Genomic DNA, 12,328 nt, shown 5'->3' with positions numbered 1-12,328 from the left:
GGCTAACTGTTTGAAGAACAAAACCAACCGTTCTAAAGTGAAATTCCAACAGACAACAGGATCTCGTAGCTATATTGCACACTGCGAGGATCTTGTAAATAGCTGCTACTTCCTTCTTTTTTGTGCCATATTATCGTATCTATATTGACTTGTTCCAAATACAGCGGAAAGCCCGTGCGGACCAAAAAGAACCTGAACCAAATGCAGTGCAAATCTTCAAGGATTGCCACACCAGCAAGATGAAGGGCATGAGCACACCAGTTCAAGCCGCTGTTGTAAGTCCTTACTCCTCCTGCCTTGAACTGATTGGTACTGTGATGTGTTCATTTAACTACTTGGTTTGCAGCCAATGTCAGTTACTCTGTTCACTTTTATACACAGTTGTCTTAACGTATCATTTCACCTTACATGGTTTAAAAGAGATGAAGGATATTCTTTTGGTCATGATCTATAATCTAGTTGTTATGTTCACGTGCACACACAATGATAAAATAGCATGTTTTTTTATATCTGTTTGCCCATGATATGAATGATGTCATACTATGTTCATCCTACTTTAAACCATGCCTCTTTATCCTTAGATGTCAACGAATGTGAGGAAATAGACAATACAGTAGGCATGCTACATGGACATATGTTCCGAAAGTGATTTTATTATGTAGTTGGCACTACAATACATGCTAATGTATTACAGTAGTTCACCAAAATAAGTTATGTATAAACATTTAACCTACTTTCTTTGTTTTTGTCTCATTAGTAACTCACTGGTACACTAATCTACAAGTTCAAACTTTCAGGAAGCTATGGAACAAATGATTGAACAGCCACAACCACCTGAAGGTGACGAGGCTACTACAGGCACAATGTCACCTCTTGCTGCAGTGCGTCAGTATCTCTCCACTAACAGTGCAAAAAGCACCTTCCTGCATAATTCTGGGTTGGTTGTCAAGGTAACCTCGTCCAAATCGCCTACTGAACAAAATCTTCCTGCTAGACAGAGTGATATATCTGTGCTCCAAACACAAGTCCAATCCCTAATGGACGTTGTTTCGGAAACAAGAATAGTGGTTGAGAAATGCCGTCAAGATATGAATGGTTTTGAAACCAGACTATCAGACATTTGCTTCGTTGTTGAAGAGCAATGGCGGAAAAAAGGTGGAGATCGTGCTGCTCCATCAGATTCTACAGCCTGAAACATTAGCACTCAGGTCAAATGATCGGTGCTTCTATACATCTGATAGTTCTTTTATCTGGAAGGATTGTAAACTTTATGCCAACAGTCCTTTTGTTGTATGATTGGAATTTATTTTGTTGTGATACAACATTTATGATGCTGCCACAGGCTGCAGTAATTATGACGCTATTTTTGTATAGTGTAGGTTTATCTTAGTAATGTATTTGGACGAAAGCTTCGTAGGAGCCCAACATGCCAACATTCGTCAGGCCCATTCCAATTGGGCTAAAAACGATTACGGGCCGAAATTGGCATGTAGCCCACTAAAAATATCTGGGGTTAAATTAGCATAAGCTTTCAAATTTTTCTGGTAGGCCTGTGCCCATAGTGGGCCTTTAACAGGCCTAAACATAATTTGCGCCCTCAGTAAAAGTAGGCCGTTTACAGGTGTAAATATGTCGAGCCCATAAAAAACATGGGCCTTTAATAGACTGAAAGTGAGATTGGGCCCTGATTGTGCCAAATAACCCACTGGACTTAGCAGGCCGAAATGGTGGCCCATTTATGATGCGGATATTTGACAGGCCAAAATTTGGACGGGCCGTAAATGCGCCAACCTAATACACGGGCCTTTAACAGGCCGGAACTTCGGTCGGGCTAGATTATCGTCATTTTTATATGGGCCGTTAAATGGCCCGATATGACGTTGGGCCACATATGGCCCATGGTTTACGTCCGGCGTTAACGGGCCGAAAATGACAACAGGCCGAAAGTGGGCCAAATCTATAGTGGGCCTCTAACAGGCCGAATGACAGACATGGCCGAATATGACCTAATTCCTTCACGGTCGTTTATGGGCCGAAAGTTTTGATGGCCTGTAAATGGGCCCAAATGAAGCCGGACCTTTAACAGGTCGGAAATACACCGGGCCGTAATTCAGCCCAATTACCTAGCAGACTGTTAACGGGCCAGAAGTGACCATGGGCCGCATTGATGGCAAGTTTAGACCAGGCCGTTGACGGGCCGATTTGACAGAGAATGTTGGGCCTTTAGCTGGGTCGGCCCATTATGGTCTGCAGAATCTTGTGGGCCTTTAGCTGGGCCGGCCCATTGTGGTCCGCAAAATCTTGTGGGCCTTTAGCTGGGCCGGCCCATTATGGTCCGCTAAATTTTGTGGGCCTTTAGCTGGGCCGGCCCATTATGGTCCGCTAAATCTTATGGGCCTTCGGTTGGGCCCGCCCATTTAAACTTTGTGGGCCACTTTTGGGCCGGTCCACGTGTCAACATATCATAGGCCCATCTCGACCGTTGGATGAGTCACACCTGTGCCAACGCGGAGCTGACACGTGGATCCGTCAACCAATGAGAATTTTACACATGGAAAATCGGCATTGGTCGTCGCTGTTAACGGGTTATCGGATCCAAAATCCGACCCAATAGCTTAACGGCGTTCCGTTACGGTGCATGCCACGTGTCGGTCACCCTTGACAAAAGCACTTCTGTGACGCGCGATTTATCGTCATGGAAGTGGACACTTCCATGATGATAATTTTGGTAATGTCATGGAACACTTCTACGACAGCACAGGTATGACTATCTTGATTCTGTCATAAATTTGTCATGGATGTACATGCATGACAAAAAACGCGACCTACTGTGACAAACACGTATCATCACGGAAGTGTATTTTTTTTGTAGTGCCTAATCCCGGTGGGAGTAGGACTCCCCCCTTGGTGTGCCTCCTCTTGGCCGGCCGCCTCCCCCCTTGCTCCTTTATATACGGGGACAGGGGGCACCTCTAGACACACAAGTTGATCTATTGATCTCTCCCAGCCATTTGCGGTGCCCCCCTCCACCATAATCCACCTCGGTCATACCGTAGCGGTGCTTAGGCAAAGCCATGCATCGGTAGCAACATCATCACTGTCATCACGCTGCCGTGCTGACGGAACTCTCTAGTGAAGCCCTGTTGGATCGAAGTTCGTGGGACGTCATCGAGCTGAACGTGTGCTGAACTCAGAGGTGCCATATGTTCGGTACTTGGATCGGTCGTATCGTGAAGACATACGACTACATCAACCGCGTTGTGCTAACACGTCTACGAGGGTATGCGGACTCACTCTCCCCGCTCGTTGCTATGCATCACCATGATCTTGTGTGTGCATAGGATTTTTTTTGAAATTACTACGTTCCCCAACAGTGGCATCCGAGCCAGGCTTATGCGTAGATGTTATATGCACGAGTAGAACACAAGTGAGTTGTGGGCGATACAAGTCATACTGTTTACCAGCATGTCATACTTTGGTTCGGCGGTATTGTTGGATGAAGCGGCCCGGACCGACACAGGTACGCTTATGTGAGACTAGTTCTACCGACGTGCTTTGCACACAGGTGGCTGGCGGGTGTCTAGTTCTCCAACTTTAGTTGAACCAAGTGTGGCTATGCCCGGTCCTTGTGAAGGTTAAAACAACACTAACTTGATGAAATATCGGTGTGGTTTTGATGCGTAGGTAAGAACGGTTCTTGCTCAGCCCGTAGCAGCCACGTAAAACTTGCAACAACAAAGTAGAGGATGTCTAACTTGTTTTTGCAGGGCATGATGTGATGTGATGTGGTCAAGACATGATACTATATATTATTGTATGAGATGATCATGTTTTGTAACCGAGTTATCGGCAACTCGCAGGAGCCATATGGTTGTCACTTTATTGTATGCAATGCAATCACCCTGTAATTGCTTTACTTTATCACTAAGCGGTAGCGATAGTCGTAGAAGCAATAGTTGGCGAGATGACAATGATGCTACAATGGAGATCAAGGTGTCGCGCCGGTGACGATGGTGATCATGACGGTGCTTCGGAGATGGAGATCACAAGCACAAGATGATGATGGCCATATCATATCACTTATATGTTGGGGAACGTAGTAATTTCAAAAAATTTCCTACGCACACGCAAGATCATGGTGATGCATAGCAACGAGAGGGGAGAGTAATGTCCACGTACCCTTGTAGACCGTAAGCGGAAGCGTTATGACAATGCGGTTGATGTAGTCGTACGTCTTCACGATCCGACCGATCCAAGTACCGAACGTACGGCACCTCCGAGTTCAGCACACGTTTAGCTCGATGACGATCCCCGGACTTCGATCCAGCAAAGTGTCGGGGATGAGTTCCATCAGCACGACGGCGTGGTGACGATGATGATGTTCTACCGGCGCAGGGCTTCGCCTAAACTCCGCGACGATATGACCGAGGTGGAATATGGTGGAGGGGGGCACCGCACACGGCTAAGGAACGATCACGTAGATCAACTTGTGTGTCATGGGGTGCCCCCCTACCCCGTATATAAAGGAGCAAGGGGGGAGGTGGCCGGCCCTAGGAGGGGGTGCGCCAAGTGTGGAGTCCTACTAGGACTCCCTAGTCCTATTAGGATTCCACCTCCCTTGTTGGAGTAGGAGAAGGGGAAAGAGGGGGAGACGAAGAAGGAAAGGGGGGCTGCGCCCCTTGTCCAATTCGGACCAGAGGGGGGGGTGCAGGCCTCCTTCCTTTTGGCCTCTCTCCTCTATTCCTGTATGGCCCAATAAGGCCCATATACTCCCCGGGGAATTCCCGTAACTCTCCGGTACTCCGAAAAATACCCGGATCACTCGGAACCTTTCCGAACACCGAATATGGTCGTCCACTATATCGATCTTTACGTCTCGACCGTTTCGAGACTCCTCGTCATGTCCCCGATCTCATGCGGGACCCCGAACTCCTTCGGTACATCAAAAACTCATAAACTCATAATATAACTGTCATCGAAACCTTAAGCGTGCGGACCCTACGGGTTCGAGAACTATGTAGACATGACCTAGAACTATTCTTGGTCAATAACCAATAGCGGAACCTGGATGCCCATATTGGATCCTACATATTCTACGAAGATCTTTATCGATCAAACCGCATAATAACATACTTTGTTCCCTTTGTCATCGGTATGTTACTTGCCCGAGATTCGATCGTCGGTATCCAATACCTAGTTCAATCTCATTACCGGCAAGTCTCTTTACTCGTTATGTAATGCATCATTCCGTAACCAACTCATTGGCCACATTGCTTGCAAGGCTTATAGTGATGTGCATTACCGAGAGGGCCCAGAGATACCTCTCCGATAATCGGAGTGACAAAACCTAATCTCGAAATACGCCAACCCAACATGTACCTTTGGAGACACCTGTAGTACTCCTTTATAATCACCCAGTTACGTTGTGATGTTTGGTAGCACCCAAAGTGTTCCTCCGGTAAACGGGAGTTGCATAATCTCATAGTTACAGAAACATGTATAAGACATGAAGAAAGCAACAGCAACATACTAAACGATCAAGTGCTAAGCTAACGGAATGGGTCAAGTCAATCACATCATTCTCCTAATGATGTGATCCCGTTAATCAAATGACAACTCTTTTGTCCATGGCTAGGAAACATAACCATCTTTGATAAACGAGCTAGTCAAGTAGAGGCATACTAGTGCCACTATGTTTGTCTATGTATTCACACATGTATTATGTTTCCGGTTAATACAATTCTAGCATGAATAATAAACATTTATCATGATATAAGGAAATAAATAATAACTTTATTATTGCCTCTAGGGCATATTTCCTTTATTATATTGATTGCATGTGATGTTTATCCTTTATGCATCTTATTTTGCTTTGATTGATGGTAGCATTATAAGATGATCTCTCACAAAATTTCAAGGTAAAAGTGTTCTCCCTGAGTATGCACCGTTGCTAAAGTTCGTCGTGCCGAGACACCACGTGATGATCGGGTGAAGCTCAATGTTCATCTACAACGGGTGCAAGCCAGTTTTGCACACGTAGAATACTCGGGTTAAACTTGACGAGTCTAGCATATGAAGATATGGCCTCGGAACACTGAGAACGAAAGGTCGAGCATGAATCATATAGTAGATATGATCAACATAGTGATGTTCACCATTGGAAACTACTCCATTTCACGTGATGATCGGTTATGGTTTAGTTGATTTGGATCACGTGATCACTTAGATGATTATAGGGATGTCTATCTAAGTGGGAGTTCTAAAGTAATATGATTAATTGAACTTAAATTTATCATGAACTTAGTACTTGATAGTATTTTTCTTGTCTATGTTGTTGTAGATAGATGGCCCGTGCTGTTGTTCTGTGAAATTTTAATGTGTTCCTTGAGAAAGCAAAGTTGAAAGATGATGGTAGCAATTACACGGACTGGGTCCATAACTTGAGGATTATCCTCATTGCTGCACAGAAGAATTACGTCCTGGAAGCACCGCTGGGTGCCAGGGCTACTGCAGATGCAACTGCAGATGTTGTGAACGTTTGGCGGAGCAAAGCTGATGACTACTCGATAGTTCAGTGTGCCATGCTTTACGGCTTAGAACCGGGACTTCAACGACGTTTTGAACATCATGGAGCATATGAGATGTTCCAGGAGTTGAAGTTAATATTTCAAACAAATGCCCGGATTAAGAGATATGAAGTCTCCAATAAGTTCTACAGCTGCAAGATGGAGGAGAATAGTTCTGTCAGTGAACATATACTCAAAATGTTTGGGTATAACAATCACTTGATTCAACTAGGAGTTAATCTTTCGGATGGTAGTGTTATTGACAGAATTATTCAATCACTGCAACCAAGCTACAAGAGCTTCGTGATGAACTATAATATGCAAGGGATGAATAAGACAATTCCCTAGCTCTTCGCAATGCTAAAGGCTGTGGAGGTAGAAATCAAGAAGGAGCATCAAGTGTTGATGGTCAACAAGACCACCAGTTTCAAGAAAAAGGGAAAAAGGAAGAAAAAGGGGAACTTCAAGAAGAACAGCAAACAAGTTGTTTCTTAAGAGAAGAAACCCAAGTCTGGACCTAAGCCTGAGACTGAGTGCTTCTACTGCAAGCAGACTAGTCACTGGAAGCGGAACTGCCCCAAGTATTTGGCGGATAAGAAGGATGGCAAGGTGAACAAAGGTATATGTTATATACATGTTATTGATGTGTACCTTACTTGAGCTCGCAGTAGCACCTGGGTATTTGAGACTGGTTCTGTTGCTAATATTTGCAACTCAAAACAGGGACTACGGATTAAGCGAAGACTGGCTAAGGACAAGGTGACGATGCACGTGGGAAATGGTTCCAAAGTCGATGTGATCGCCGTCGGCACGCTACCTCTACATCTACCTTCGGGATTAGTTTTAGACCTAAATAATTGTTATTTGGTGCCAACGTTGATCATGAACATTATATCTGGATCTTGTTTGATGCGAGACGGTTATTCATTTAAATCTGAGAATAATGGTTGTTCTATTTATATGAGTAATATCTTTTATGGTCATGCACCCTTGAAGAGTGGTCTATTCGTGTTAAATCTCGATAGTAGTGACACACATATTCATAATGTTGAAACCAAAAGATGCAGAGTTGATAATGATAGTGCATCTTATTTGTGGCACTGCAGTTTGGGTCATATTGGTGTAAAGCGCATGAAGAAACTCCATACTGATGGACTTTTGGAATCACTTGATTATGAATCACTTGGTACTTGCGAACCATGCCTCATGGGCAAGATGACTAAAACGTCGTTCTCCGGAACTATGGAGCGAGCAACAGATTTATTGGAAATCATACATACTGATGTATGTGGTCCGATGAATATTGAGGCTCGCGGCGGGTATCGTTATTTTCTCACCTTCACAGATGATTTGAGCAGATATGAGTATATCTACTTAATGAAACATAAGTTTGAAACATTTGAAAAGTTCAAAGAATTTTAGAGTGAAGTGGAAAATCATCATAACAAGAAAATAAAGTTTCTACGATCAGATCGTGGAGGAGAATATTTGAGTTATGAGTTTGGTCTACATTTGAAACAATGTGGAATAGTTTCGCAACTCACGCCACCTGGAACACCACAGCGTAATGGTGTGTCTGAACGTCATAATCGTACTTTACTAGGTACGATCTATGATGTCTCTTACTGATTTACCGCTATCGTTTTGGGGTTATGCTTTAGATACGGCTGCATTCACGTTAAATAGGGCACCATCAAAATTCGTTGAGACGACGCCTTATGAACTGTGGTTTGGTAAGAAACCAAAGTTATCGTTTCTTAAAGTTTGGGGCTGCGATGCTTATGTGAAAAAGCTTCAACCTAATAAGCTCGAACCCAAATTAGAGAAATGTGTCTTCATAGGATACCCAAAGGAAACAGTTGGGTACACCTTCTATCACAGATCCAAAGGCAAGACATTCGTTGCTAAGAATGGATCCTTTCTAGAGAAGGAGTTTCTCTCGAAAGAAGTGAGTAGGAGGAAAGTAGAAGTTGATGAGGTAACTGTACCTGCTCCATTATTGGAAAGTAGTTCATCACAGAAACCGGTTCCTGTGACACCTACACCAATTAGTGAGGAAGCTAATGATATTGATCATGAAACTTCAGATCAAGTTACTAACGAACCTCGTAGGTCAACCAGAGTAAGATCCGCACCAGAGTGGTACGGTAATCCTATTCTGGAGGTCATGTTACTTGTCCATGGCGAACCTATGAACTATGAGGAAGCGATGATGGGCCCAGATTCAGCAAAATGGCTTGAGGCCATGAAATCTGAGATGGGATCCATGTATGAGAACAAAGTGTGGACTTTGGTTGACTTGCCCGATGATCGGCAAGCCATCGAGAATAAATGGATCTTCAAGAAGAAGACTGGCGCTGATGGTAATGTTACTGTCTACAAAGCTCGACAAGTTCAAGGGGTTGACTACGATGAGACTTTCTCACCCATAGCGATGCTTAAGTCTGTCTGAGTCATGTTAGCAATTGCTGCATTTTATGATTATGAAATTTGGAAAATGGATGTCAAAACTGCATTCCTGAATGGATTTCTGGAAGAAGAGTTGTATATGATGCAACCAGAAGGTTTTGTCGATCCGAAAGGTGCTAACAAAGTTTGCAAGCTCCAGCGATCCATTTATGGACTGGTGCAAGCCTCTCGGAGTTGGAATAAACGCTTTGATAGTGTGATCAAAGCATATGGTTTTATACAGACTTTTGGAGAAGCCTATATTTACAAGAAAGTGAGTGGGAGCTCTGTAGCATTTATGATATTATATGTGGATGACATATTGTTGATTGGAAATAATATAGAATTTCTGAATAGCATAAAAGGATACTTGAATAAAAGTTTTTCAATGAAAGACCTCGGTGAAGCTGCTTATATATTGGGCATCAAGATCTATACACTATTGGAATCCACTTCTTTGTTGTCCGCCATGGCAGACAGCAAACGCATGGATCACGGACGGCAAACTCCTTTGCCGTCTGCGAGCAGACGGCAAACCGTCCGTTCGAACACGTGCCAGCAAAGGCCTTCTTTGCCGTCCGCTTCCTGGAAACGGACGACAAAGGATTATGCCATCCGCCGTTGGTGGCCAGAAGACGACAACGATTGTGGACGACGATGAGGTGGGGTTTGAGCCGTTAGGGGTTAATGGCGTACTTTGCCGTCAGCCAGCAGACGACAAAGAGGCTAAGGTCTTTGTCGTCCGCTAGCAGACGGCAAAGTGCTCAAACATGCCAGTCCCAGGAATCACAGGTAGCTGCCATGTGGCATGTTTGCCATCAGCTAGCTGACGGCAAAGAGCCTGTGCAACCCTGTTTTTAATTTAATTCATTCAATTTGGCAGGAATTAACAGATATACACGGATATACATATATACACAACAAGCATATCCAACACACAAGTTTCATCATATATACATACATAACCAACACATATATAGTTCCATGCATCCTTACATATTACAAAAGTTTCACATTGTTCATCCAACACCGTTATCCATCCAACCATATATAAAAAGTTCCAACCATGCAAGTTCATTGATACAAAATAAAAGCATAAATGGAAAAGAAGCACTCCATCCATGCAAGCTTCCGTGAATTAAATCAAATCTACAAAATGATAAACAAGATGTTAGAAGAAGAAGAAGAAAATGAAGAAGAAGAAGAAGACTATAAGAAGTAAGCATACTTAAGTAAAATGGACCTAACCTAGAAGAAAATGAAGAAGAAGAAGAAGACTAGAAGAATACTAGAAGAATAAGGAGGAGAAGAAGAAGAAGAAGAAGAAGAAGAAGAAGAAGAAGAAGGAGAAGAAGAAGAAGAAGAAGAAGAAGAAGAAGAAGACTATAAGCTTATTATGTAAACTTGGTCATTTTGTGCTAACATAAGTAATTTTGGAGTTAACCTATAGGAAACTTAGTATATTAGAGCTAACTTAGAGCTAACTTATGTCATTTTGAAGAAGAAGAAGAAGAAGAAGAAGAAGAAGACTATAAGCTTATTATGTAAACTTGGTCATTTTGTGCTAACATAAGTAATTTTGGAGCTAACCTATAGGAAACTAAGCATATTAGAGATAACTTAGCATATTAGAGCCAACTTAGGTAAAATGGAGCCAACCTAGCTAATTATGCCATCTTTGAGTGAACTAAGCATATTAGAGCTAACTTAGAGCTAACTTATGTCATTTTGGAGGAGAAGAAGAAGAAGAAGAAGAAGAAGAAGAAGAAGAAGAAGAAGAAGAAGAAGAAGAAGAAGACCATCGATAGGTCATCCTCAGCCACCACCAACTCTTGCCCATGGTCAGCCACCACCATCTCTTGCCCTTGGTCAGCCACCACCATCGCTAGGTCATCCTCAGCCTGATGCCCACTTTGCTCCTCTTCTTCCCCACTCCAATTTGGATCATCCTCCTTGCTGTCTTTGCTGCAGCCAGAATCGATGCTGCTTTGGCTGTAGCCAGTGTCGCTGCTATTGCTCCCATTGCCTGTCCAAATGCAACAATGACCGTTAACAATCGATGCGAGACAAAGCCAAATGTAGAGGAATAAGAAGAGGCAGAATGTACTGGCATCATTGTCGTCAGCGTAGCGCATGCTACACATAGTCGCGTTGAACACCTTCACGATTAGCATGGTGGCGTCGGCGTGTCGTACCTGAAGAGAAGGAAGTACCCCAGCCGCAGGTCATAGGCACGGTAGAACTTCTCCATACCACGACACAAGTACATGTGGCCCTCCTTGATCACCAACTCCACGTCCCACAACCTGCGAAACCCGCTGCCAGCCTGTTGCAGCTTCGCATTATTTGGCGGATCTTCACCCAGCATGTTCATAAAAGTGTCAGGCAGCCTCTGCAGTTTGGGACAATGAATGATGTAGCAAACAACAGAGTTATCATAATGAGATGGGTGAAGGGGAGATCTCTCCTTTTATATACCTGCCTCATGGATGATACTGAAGTCCCAAGTATGATACTGAAGAACTCGAAAGCATCCAACTTGTACTGCGGTGTGGCAGAGCGGAGTCTGCGGTGGCGGCTTCCCCCCATCACTGATTAGCAGCAGAAGAGACCAATTAGTACCCTTACAACACTATCGTACAACATTATAACATAAGAAATTTTGAGCAAAAGATAATCAACTACACCAAGTTATCATTTCTCATTCAAAAAACAATGCACTTGTGGACATATGATGGCTCTAGTTGAATTTATTAGTAGCACTAGTCATCAAAAATGTTGGCTTTAGTTGTATTTCGTATAATAACTAATTTATCTTCTTTCGGTCAGCAAACTAGGCAATTAGCTAGCAGTATAAAAACATTCAATTAAAGAAAAGAAAGAAATTGCAAAACATGGCGAAACCCTAAATAAGAAAGTATAAAAACGTGTCTTTTTCTTCTTCTTCCCCTCTTATTCTTTTTTCCTCTTTTCTTTTTCTTCTTCTTCCTCTTCTTCCTTTCGTTCTTCTTCTTCTTCTTCACCATCATCACCATCATCATCATCATCATCATCATCATCATCATCATCATCATCATCATCTTGTTCTTCTTTTCCTCTTCTTTTTCTTCTTCTTCTTCTTCTTCTTCTTCTTCTTCTTCTTCTTCTTCTTCTTCTTCTTCTTCTTCTTCTTCTTCTTCTTCTTCTTCTTATTCTTCTTCCTCCTCCTCCTCCTCTTCTTCCTTTCCCTTTTATTCTTCCTTTCCCTTTTTTGTTTTTCCTTTTTTTCCTTCTTCTTTTCTAATATGTACACTATATAAAACTATTTATTATCT

Source organism: Triticum dicoccoides, chromosome 5B (genome assembly GCF_002162155.2).
Source record: "Triticum dicoccoides isolate Atlit2015 ecotype Zavitan chromosome 5B, WEW_v2.0, whole genome shotgun sequence".
NCBI classification, from domain to species: Eukaryota; Viridiplantae; Streptophyta; class Magnoliopsida; order Poales; family Poaceae; genus Triticum; species Triticum dicoccoides.
This window is presented reverse-complemented; position numbering follows the sequence as displayed.